At 39.9% G+C, this 9,961-nt stretch overlaps 1 long non-coding RNA gene across 2 annotated transcripts in view; it reads right to left on the bottom strand.

The window, feature by feature from the left end:
• Positions 1-2,015: 2,015 nt before the first annotated feature.
• The window catches only part of LOC306828470, a 94,351-nt gene continuing 86,405 nt past the window's right edge, over positions 2,016-9,961 (bottom strand). For both annotated transcript variants that reach the window (XR_013779749.1, XR_013779750.1), the window contains exon 4: positions 2,016-5,424. This is a non-coding gene — a long non-coding RNA (uncharacterized lncRNA). The remainder of the gene's footprint in view (positions 5,425-9,961) is intronic.

The raw sequence follows: 9,961 nt of genomic DNA, 5'->3' as shown, positions 1-9,961 counted from the left end.
ACCTCGTGAAAGAATAAAACAGTTAATCATGGACCTTCTTGTTGACACCATGATAACATCTTTCTGTTTCCTGGAAGGACAAGAACATTTTAAACAACATTGATGAAGGGGATCAGAATCTGTCCCCTTCCACTGTTCTTCTGGTAAAGAATCTGTCTTTACCTGGACAGACAAAAATAGAAATCAAATTTATTAGTGAAGTGTGCAGAGGATAATCTGTCTGTGCTAATACCCTTCAGCATGAGAGGAAGACGCCTTCAATTGTTCTCTCTAATGAAGATGAATTCTATACTGCAAAGACAGAGAAAATACGTGACCTCACAAGTCCCTTCAGAGGTCAATAATCTTTCAGAATAATTGCCTGAAATTTTAATTGAAGCAAAATCTTACTTAAGCATTCATCATTGTGGACAGACATTCCTTTCTTCAATTTTGCATTCCGATTAATTCCACTAATTTAAAAGTAACTGCTTTGCACCAGTATAAAGGAACACAATTATAAGTTTTAAATACATATAGCTTATTTCCATAAAACATTAACGTTTTAAATACGGAAGCTGCTCAGCAAGGCATTCAATGGACAAATTATGCCAGCTATCGCTGTAGATGCTTAAAACTTATTACCAAGTCAACAACAATCCTTGAAGGTTTTTCAATTTGTCAAAACTTCCCCATAAACAACTTGTTCTTGAGGGCTGATTACTTTTTAAAAGCTACGTTTCCTGCCATACGCCTCAGGAAGCACAAGCTTTTTGCGAATGTGCAAGGTCATATGTAAATAGGTCCGAAAGGGAAAGCACATTTTTTAATACTCATCCGTTAATAGGTCTGCAATTGCACTCATCCAAATCATTTGACACAACTGTTTATTAAGCCAAATTAGTCTGAATGAAATCTTTCCAAGCCAATCAAATAGTTTGCTTGATTAGTGGTGTGTTCTTCCTGGCAAACACTGAAGAACACATGAATCCAATAGATGGAGGGGAGGGGAGGGGGGGGCAAGGAAAAGGAAGGGCAACTCCAATTTCTGAGGACAATGAACTAAATTGTTCTGTCCCAATTTCTCAAGAGATACTTTGTAATCACGGCTAATTATCGTTGCGTGGTAAAGTGGGAATGGAACAATAGTCGTCTTTTAAGACACTCCACAAGTCTGTTAAAGAAGGACATATTTACAAGTTTTTATCTGAAATTCCATTATGATAAAACCTAAGGCTGTCAATGATTTTCAGTCAAATTTCAGTCAACACATACCGTACATTAAAACAAAACCTCTAAGTGAAGGTAAGCAAAAATTACACCTCAAACATACTGATTTTCAGAAGAAAGTAACTCAAAATTCAGGGGAACGTCTCATGCAATGTCATAAGATCCTCATTATGGATCCATTAACCAGTCCCTCAAGGACTGAGCAAGAATGTTCAGGGATTTTCACAACCTAACAAGTAACCTAAACGGTGAAATGTGAAAACTGCAGCGTTTCCCTCTAATGATGAAGTTAATACAGTGGTGTCAAATGTAAACACTTGACTTGCGTTTTTTTTTTCCCGCATTCCTGTCAATCTGCTGTAAAATTAAAGCTAGAAGACATCAAAGATAACTATCTAACACTCTATACTTTATAACCCATTATGTTCTGACCTGCTTGATGTAGTGTATTCTCTCTAGAGTGCTGGTGTTATAAACTCTGTGTAGGTGTTTCCTTCTTCTTTTTTTGCACATATCTTGCATATAGCATCCCTCTGAGAGACAACACCAAACAACCTTTACATTAATACCACGTGGATTAAGCTGCATTTGACTATTCCTGCGAAGCGAGCTGCCTCAGATTTGTCTGCATTAGGGTTCACCACAAAGAGAAGTATTAGTCAGAGATGTCAGGCCTAACGTAAATACCTTCATGAAGAAGCAGAATAAATAGCGGTCAACATAATAAATGCAGAGGAAATGGAAAAATGGAAATTTGCGGTGGATCCCATCCCTTTCTCAGATGATGGGATAGACTTGCACATGTTTAACCTAACGCTGGGATGTTTGATTAACTGTGTTAATCATTTCCCATCTGCACCGGGCCCCTGTCTCTGCCTTTTGATTAAATTCAGACTAGTCTTGCATTGTTCATTATGTGTACTTGTCAAATAATTGACTGCTTGCAGGCAGAAAAAGAATGTGCGCCTTTCAGTCTTGATGAGGAAGTGCTTTAATATCATGTCATTCACTTTGCATGCCGTGTTCAAGAGAAGAGTGAAAATGAGGGGGGATGGGGGGACAAGAAGCATCCTAACAGATCAACCTTAAGAGGAGGTGGGGGGAAAAGGTTATCAGGAATTTGGGCCGACAGCAGGTTTCAACAAGCTTTTTGTCATGTGGTTCATGTCCAGGGTCAAACACACTGACTTATGCCCCGGCTAATACAGAGGATGTATGGAGGACACATTATGAAGATGCAAATATCTTTAAATGGTAATTATAAAACCCTTAAGCATGATGTGACATTACAAAGCAGATTATGGGCAAATGGTTCATGTAATTGATTTCCATTTATACTCCAAAAGGTGATGATGTGCATGCTTTTCAGTAGAAATCAACACATATGGATTGATGAATTTACATGCATACATACATTATTTTAAACCACTTAAATACAGCAATTTCTTGTATAGAATTCCTGAAAACACCATTTCAGTTGTCTTCTTTTCATAGTCAAGAGTTTCCAACGCGACGTTCCTTTTTAATTGCTTCGCAGCACAAGTGAATCAAATCATAAAGCTGTCAGCCTTGACTGAGAGCTCAGACCTGCCGAGATAATGATACCTGACTCAAATGACAGCTCCATGCTGTGTTATTCCTGGGGTTAAGAGTGTGTAACTCCCTGGCTCTTCACTATCATCATTGCATCCCCGTGCTCTTAATACAGCCTTGTTTGTATAGTCCTTAATAAAGAAGCGCACCACTTTGTATGCATATGCCTCAGACTGACAGGAGCTTTTTTTCCCTCAAGGATAAGCGGGATGCAAACACTTCTCGCAGTTAGCCTTAACACAGGTACAACTGAAGTGAATTTTGGGTAAAAGATAAAAAGAAGCGTTTAGGGTCGTGTTCAGCTTTGTTCTGCAACTCAGTTATGAGCTTAGATCACCACATTTGTGTGAATAATTCATTGAAGGGAAAAAAAAAAATGTTTCCAGCAGTTCCAGTCAAATCGCCTCAGTGTGGAAGCAAAAAAGATTTTCTTTTTTTTTTTTTCAAATTCATGGTTCCACAAGAAGCGTCTAATGATGGACTTTTAATATTATGGCTGCCTATTGTCACCACCCTACTCACTGTCAAATCTACAAAAGAGGCTGGATTTAATTAAAACACTACTTGTGCATTTCATCTCGATTGCTATGGCAACATCCTAACTTCCCCTCGCCAGGCTGCAGGTTTGTACTGCATCACATGTCTAGCTCCTTTCAGCTTTAGAAAAAATAGCAGCCGAACAGATCACAGAAATCTCCAGTTTAACTTGTAAAACTAGCGCATTTTTCGAGTAATGATATGGTGTTGTTGACAAAAAGGAGGCAAAAATGTTATCCTTGTTATTTTGTTCCTGTAGTCGGAGAAAACCCAATTTCAGACACCGATGACTCTCAAATAACAACAAGAAGAATAGAGCAAGCATTTTTTAAACCAGCGCACGTGTCCGAATTTTTACAAGAATAAGATGAAAACACAGAAAGGTAGATTAAAAGGAGAAAGATTTGTGAGTGTGTCTGTGTGTGGGTGGTTCTCCCCAAATTACAAGAGTGAACCCCTAGGTCACTGGTTTGTCATGGTAAACGTAAGCTGCTGGAATTGAGTTTAGGAGGTGGCGAAGGCTCAGCCTCTGCTACATTCTTGTGTGTCTTACCATTAAGACCCAGTGAATAAGGTGGTGACAATGGTCATGTGGTCAATGAGGAGGCAGCGGTGGAAGCAGCTCAGACTTTGGGCAAAGGGTGAGCACTTTGGAATGGGCTCATTAAGTCACAGCTGTTGTGTTTGGAACAATGAAGCGAGGACTCCTCTCTCACTTCTGCAGCACCCAAACAGTAAAACCTAAGAAGAAGAAGCTTAGTATAGTCAGTAGGGTGGAGGTCTGATGACAAGTAATTGTATCTTTCCTTTTTTTCTGGGGGCTTTAGGGATTTTTTAGGCCATGTTTGAGAAACATTTGAAACAAGAAGGTGTCATTTGCATTACATTGCGTTGTCAAGAAGATGAAACTGTTGTTAATAAAACAAACTAATCATGTAACTAATCATACTACCAATCGTGCTTTCTTGAACATACTCTGACGAGTTTTAAGTGGTTATGAATCAGACTGAAAATAACACCGCTGCCTCTTTATACACCACAAAAGCAAAGAAGACAATCAGTCATAAGATGATTTTTTTTAAAGTTATTCTACACGCCTGTATCTACTGCAACCAGGCAGTTTACAGCAGGCAGACTTTTTTTTAACTTGTTTTTTAAGACTCTTGTCTGTTGTTTTATGCATTTATTTTATAGTGCAGGACATGTGAAAGAGTCCTAAAGGACTCATAAAGAGTTGCATGAAGAGAGTGGGAAATGGCCAAGGGTCAATGTCGAACCTGAGCAACCGACTTCATGGACAGGGTTAGACCTAACTGGTCAGAGAGCAACCATAGTCGCTTTTTTTTCAACACCTTTAAAAAAAGGTGTTTCAACTGTTTTTTGAGTTTCAAGCTCACTCTGAGCTTTTGGAAATTGGGATGAGCATCTTTATTGAACATTAATTAAATGAGAAAAACAGTGATTAATGGATAATTAAAATAATCTCTTATCTCAAAGATGACTTTGCCTCCTCCTTGCGCCCACACCTCTATTAGACACAGTAAGAGGAAGCAATAGGAAAGCAAAGCCACTGACCTTGCCTTGGTTTGGGGGTCTCAGAATTCTAACCCCCTTCCACTGTTCACAAAGCAGTCCCCTGCTGCTGCAGCAGTGGTATTGCAATGCCAACCCCATTGCACTAGATTGGATTAGAGACAGAACTAACTGTGAGATGGAGCCCAGGCTCACCACCAGTCCCATTTCTCATGTTAATGCCACAACAGGTCATGCTGCCCTACATAATAGAATGAATACAACTCTTAAAGGTTTCCTTTGTCTGCAACATTACCAACTGTGACATCAGTTGATGAGGATCTTTTTTCTGTTTTTGTTCCCTTTTGTAAAGCTCTGGGAAATATTCAGAGGAGTGAGTCCCTGTCTCATGTCACAGAGTATTACTCAGCTAGAGGTTTTCCTGGAGCGCTGAACTCTGGATTTGTTCTCTGTTTCCTCTTCGTCCAGGAATCGGTGGTGTTTGCTTTGGAGCTGACAGTTGACGTTTTAGGATTCAGGAAGCCAGCCCACCAGCAAGCATGAAACCTTAACCTGTAACAACATGATCCAACATTTTATACCATTAGCAACAATGACAATTTCGACCAGAAGTGTTGAAAACTCGATGGAAAGTGTAAAATGTTTAATCCTCATCAAGAAAGTGTAGGCTTTATTTTTAAAAACGCACTGCCATATTCACACTGTGGTCGTCTTCCTCTGAAGTCATGCAGGTCGGTAAGCTCTAATGCTGTTTTAATGTCTTACTGCTGTGCTATAGGCTTAATTTCCTATACATTCAGGGTAACTGAAAAATCCTTTTATTACTTTTAGATTCATCTGCAACTGCAACGCTTACAGATAGTTTACTTTTTTCAGCCACATTTTAAGCTAAATAACCAAATTTGCAAACCAAACCAACAAAGCTAGCCAAAAAACACCAAACTTTTATTTTATTCAGTTATTTGTTAGGGACAGTGCATATCAATGAACAGCTGTAACAATAACAGCTATGAAAGATGCCAGATTATAGCAGAAGTGCTAGTTTCCACGTGTTTAGATTCAGCCACTTACACTTACTTGTAAGTGTAAAATAACAGCTCGCAAGGAAATAGCTGGAAGCTAATATTACAGTTGCTTCTTGTTACACATGAGGAGAGAACAGTTGTAAACTCCAAGCTGGAGTGCTTAAAAACTAGCTGGGTTTTTTTAAACTTGTTGCTTCATTTTGTTTTCTCTTTGTTTAATGTTACTTGTTCTTTTCTGATTTAAAAATAGCCATTGCAACTTGGAACACAGATAGGGCAGAATAAACGAGATTTGGTTCAGCAGGGGAAAGAGGCTCACATGCAGGTCATCAAATCCAAGAATTCACACCTCGTCACTCGAGCAGCCATACGATCAGAGGCCTAGTCTCAAGCTGACAGAGTATCTAACTTCCACTTAAATATTTATTTGTGTTTTTGTGTCTGTGAGATCACGGGTAACATCTTCACATGACCCTTTGTCACTCAAGACCCTTCTCCACATTTTCATAATAAGGTCCACCTGGATCCCATCACCACAAGTCACCAGAGCGGTTTGTGTGGGGTGAAAATGTAATTAAAGTTAGTGGTTTCACAAGTAATTATCTCAACAAAGTCTGGCCCTTGTGGACCCTGAGTACTTTGTTGAAAAAAGAAACCAATGTTTGTGTTTATCTTCTCGAATTAGCCACAACTTACTTTCAAAATTAAGTCGGATCTCTAAGGGTCCTTTTTTTTAATCATCACAAATCCTCTCTAACATATGCGTTCATGCTTAGTCACATGAAGCCAGCCTAAATCCCTGCTAACTTGTAGTTTGTTTAAAGTGAGGAGCAATATGATAAGACGTCTCCTGAGAGATGGGAGTCAGCTGCTCACTCCTGTTTCGGTTAAGTGCAGTGGTGTGTATTGGTTAAGCTGGTATTGGACCATCTCAAATTTGGCCCCCTTGGTGTTAGATAAGCATACGGCGTGTGTGCCCTCCCCCTCCACATACACTCACAAACCCAAACCCAAACCCAAACCCACACACACACACACACACACACACACACACACACACACACACACACACACACACAGCTGTCGCCCTCCTCTGGGAGACAGTGAAGGCCAACTGCGCAGCCACCGAAATGAGCTGCTAATCCGCGTACAGGCTCCCAAGCATATTACAATGCACAGAGCCATCGGTCCATCAGCCACTGTGCGAGAGTGTGGGAGACTGTGTGTGTCTATGTGGGTCGATGTGTTGTTTTGGCATGTGTCAATCTGTTTGAGAGCCAGCTGCATAAAGCACTAGGTTTACTTGAGAAGGTGAAAATGATTGTTGTGACCTCAGTAATAGCTATATATCGTCCTCACTGCGTTTTCTAGGAGCACATGCGATTGCCTGAACAGGGAAGAAAGATTCCACTTCTCCCCACCAAGTGTCTCAGTCTGCTCCCGCTCCCTTTCATTGGAGGGAAGTCATTACTGGTGCTTATGAAAGTGAAATGAATGTGAGCGCAAGGGGATGGATGGGAGGTCATGGCCTCGGGGCCCTCCTGGGAGTGACAACACATAAACTCATCACCTGGTTCTGATGGAGGAGCCCTCACCTCAGACACCAACTCTGGATCTCTAACCTCACTACCTCCTCTAGATTTCGCCCTCACTACGCAGGTGGAGCACAACAAGGCAGGAGCAATTTTCGACTCAAGTGAAGTCCAAGAACGGCTATAAAACACACATTTGCAAGCAATTGAGTCAAATCAATATGATAAAGCAATGGAGACACTGCATGAATAAGGAAGGCCAGATAACCATGCCGTCCCTTTGATGTTGCTTCTGATTGTGGAAATTACAAAGCTAAGCCTTTGTTTGAATGGGTTAATATTGTTATTGCGGTGCTGTTATGAAATCAAACATTTTTAACAAGGAGAGCTGGTTTTAGGCCCCAAATATAAATTGATAAATTCATTTTTTGAACAGAGTAGGGCTTGACCAATATGGAATTTTTGGGGCCGATACCGATATTTGGGAGAGGAAAAAAATCTCATACTGATATGTCGGCCGATGTGTTTCTTAGATCTATGTTTGATCTGTAGAGATAAATATAGAGCAACACATTTCTTTTGTTGATCCATATAGTACACTGCGGCTGACAGCCAGAAAGAGATCTACTAGAGTTATCAAATGACACTCAAATGAACAGCTAATTGACTGATCAATAAATGTACTAATATCAACAATAACATTTGCAGATACCAATAGTGACTTCAAATGCTAATACTGGCCGATATCGACTGGCCAATATTTCAGTCGTGTCTAGGACAGAAAAACTAGCTGATCAAACAAATGTTTGGGACTAAATGTTGATGGAGCAGTTGTTTTAATGCCATGAATTCATCTGTTTTCATGGCAAGGATTGCACCCTATTATCGAAAATGTATTTATGATGGAAATCCTTAAATTTAGAGTTGTCTTCAATCACCTACAGCCTCTTTGTAATTGTCCAAGAAAATATTAGATTGAAATTCTCTGATTGGGTTGAAGAGGGGCCTTTTGGTTATCTTTTAAAACTAAGATATTAGGGTTAGGGTGAGAGGCGTTCCAGGTGCAAGCTGATACACTTTTAGTATAGGATTAAAAAAAATGATTCAACTTAATAATAGGGGTGTTAAATACAAGACTGAAGCTCTGAGCTGGATCCAGCATAGTGTCAAGATGGACTGAGATTTCTTTTCTTACCACTCAATACCAAATCTTACTTTAAGAGGAAGCCCTGGCAATGAAAAAAGCTAAACCTTACCGCTAGCTAGCTTACCGCTATGATTATAAGTGGAAACACTAGTAACGATTCAACACTAAATAATCAAGATATAAGATTTGTCTTTAGCCTTCCCTTATTTTAGAGTGTCAAAGTTTTTTGTAAAACGTATACACACACATATATATACAGATAGATATAGATAGATCATGTTTGCTCAGTGGGCTTATCTACTACAGTTCAATGTAGACTGTAGACAACTTAAGAGTATGTTTAAAAAAACCTTCAAACTTAGTTCATACCATTGTTACCACCACTAAAGAAGACAGCCTGTCAAAAAAAGCCTGCCAGGACTTTCACCACTTTGAATTCCACAGATACCTCAACTGTCTACAAGCATAACAAGGGCAATTTTTCACAGCTACCTGTCTGTGACACATTGTCCACTTATCCATCACCAGGCCTCAAAACGAAAGCATTTGCTGCGAGTTCTCATCTTCTGTCTGTGACGTCTGGCCAGTCATATCTCAAACGAAGCTTCAATCTGCAGGAGTGGCACGGGTGTAAATATTACACTAAAACTGGTCATAGAAAAACAAATTGTGTTGATAAAAAAAGAACAACAATCCCTCAATTTTCAGCAGAGGACACGATTTGTTATAGAAATAAGAGCTCAAGATCCTGAACAATCAAATGTAAGAAAACCTGCTTGTGGATTGATGCACGTCTGGCAGCCTTGGGTGAGACAACTGTGTATGTAATAAGCAATTACACTAATGATAGCGCTGACATACATTGTGGTGTAGGGTTTGACGACGTGTGTTGGGGGGAGGATGTGTGTAGATGGGAAGGTTTAGGGAGAACGGGGATCTGCTGAAAGCCCTGTCCGAGTCTCTGAGTGATGGCTTGTCAACGAGGCACTCTTGTTTCAGACACAGTCAGGGCTCAGGTGGCTCCAGCAGGAACTTCTACCTCCACATGGTGTTTCTCAGGTCAAACCCATCTGCTGCTCTCACACTTTTCCACACTCTCTTCCATCTCTTTGACTGTCTTTACTGGCTTTTTTAAGCTGCTCAATTTACCACCCGAACTCCAGAGTTGTGTTAGCTTCCCCACAGCACGCTTAAGTAACTCTTAAATATGAACGCCTGAGGCTTTCATTTAGTTTGTTGGTCACACTTAAAAATAACTTCATATGCAACTTTTCTGACTATGCTGCATGCTGGTGTGATAAAATAGAAAATACTGAACCTGCATTTAAAAAATGTAGTTTGATAGGTTCAATGGTAGAAGACTTTTTTGCATCATTATCTTGAAA

This window comes from Symphodus melops (genome assembly GCF_947650265.1).
Source record: "Symphodus melops genome assembly, chromosome: 8".
NCBI lineage: Eukaryota > Metazoa > Chordata > Actinopteri > Labriformes > Labridae > Symphodus > Symphodus melops.
The sequence above is the reverse complement of the archived record's forward strand: the minus strand, read 5'-3'. Positions and strand labels throughout refer to the sequence as shown.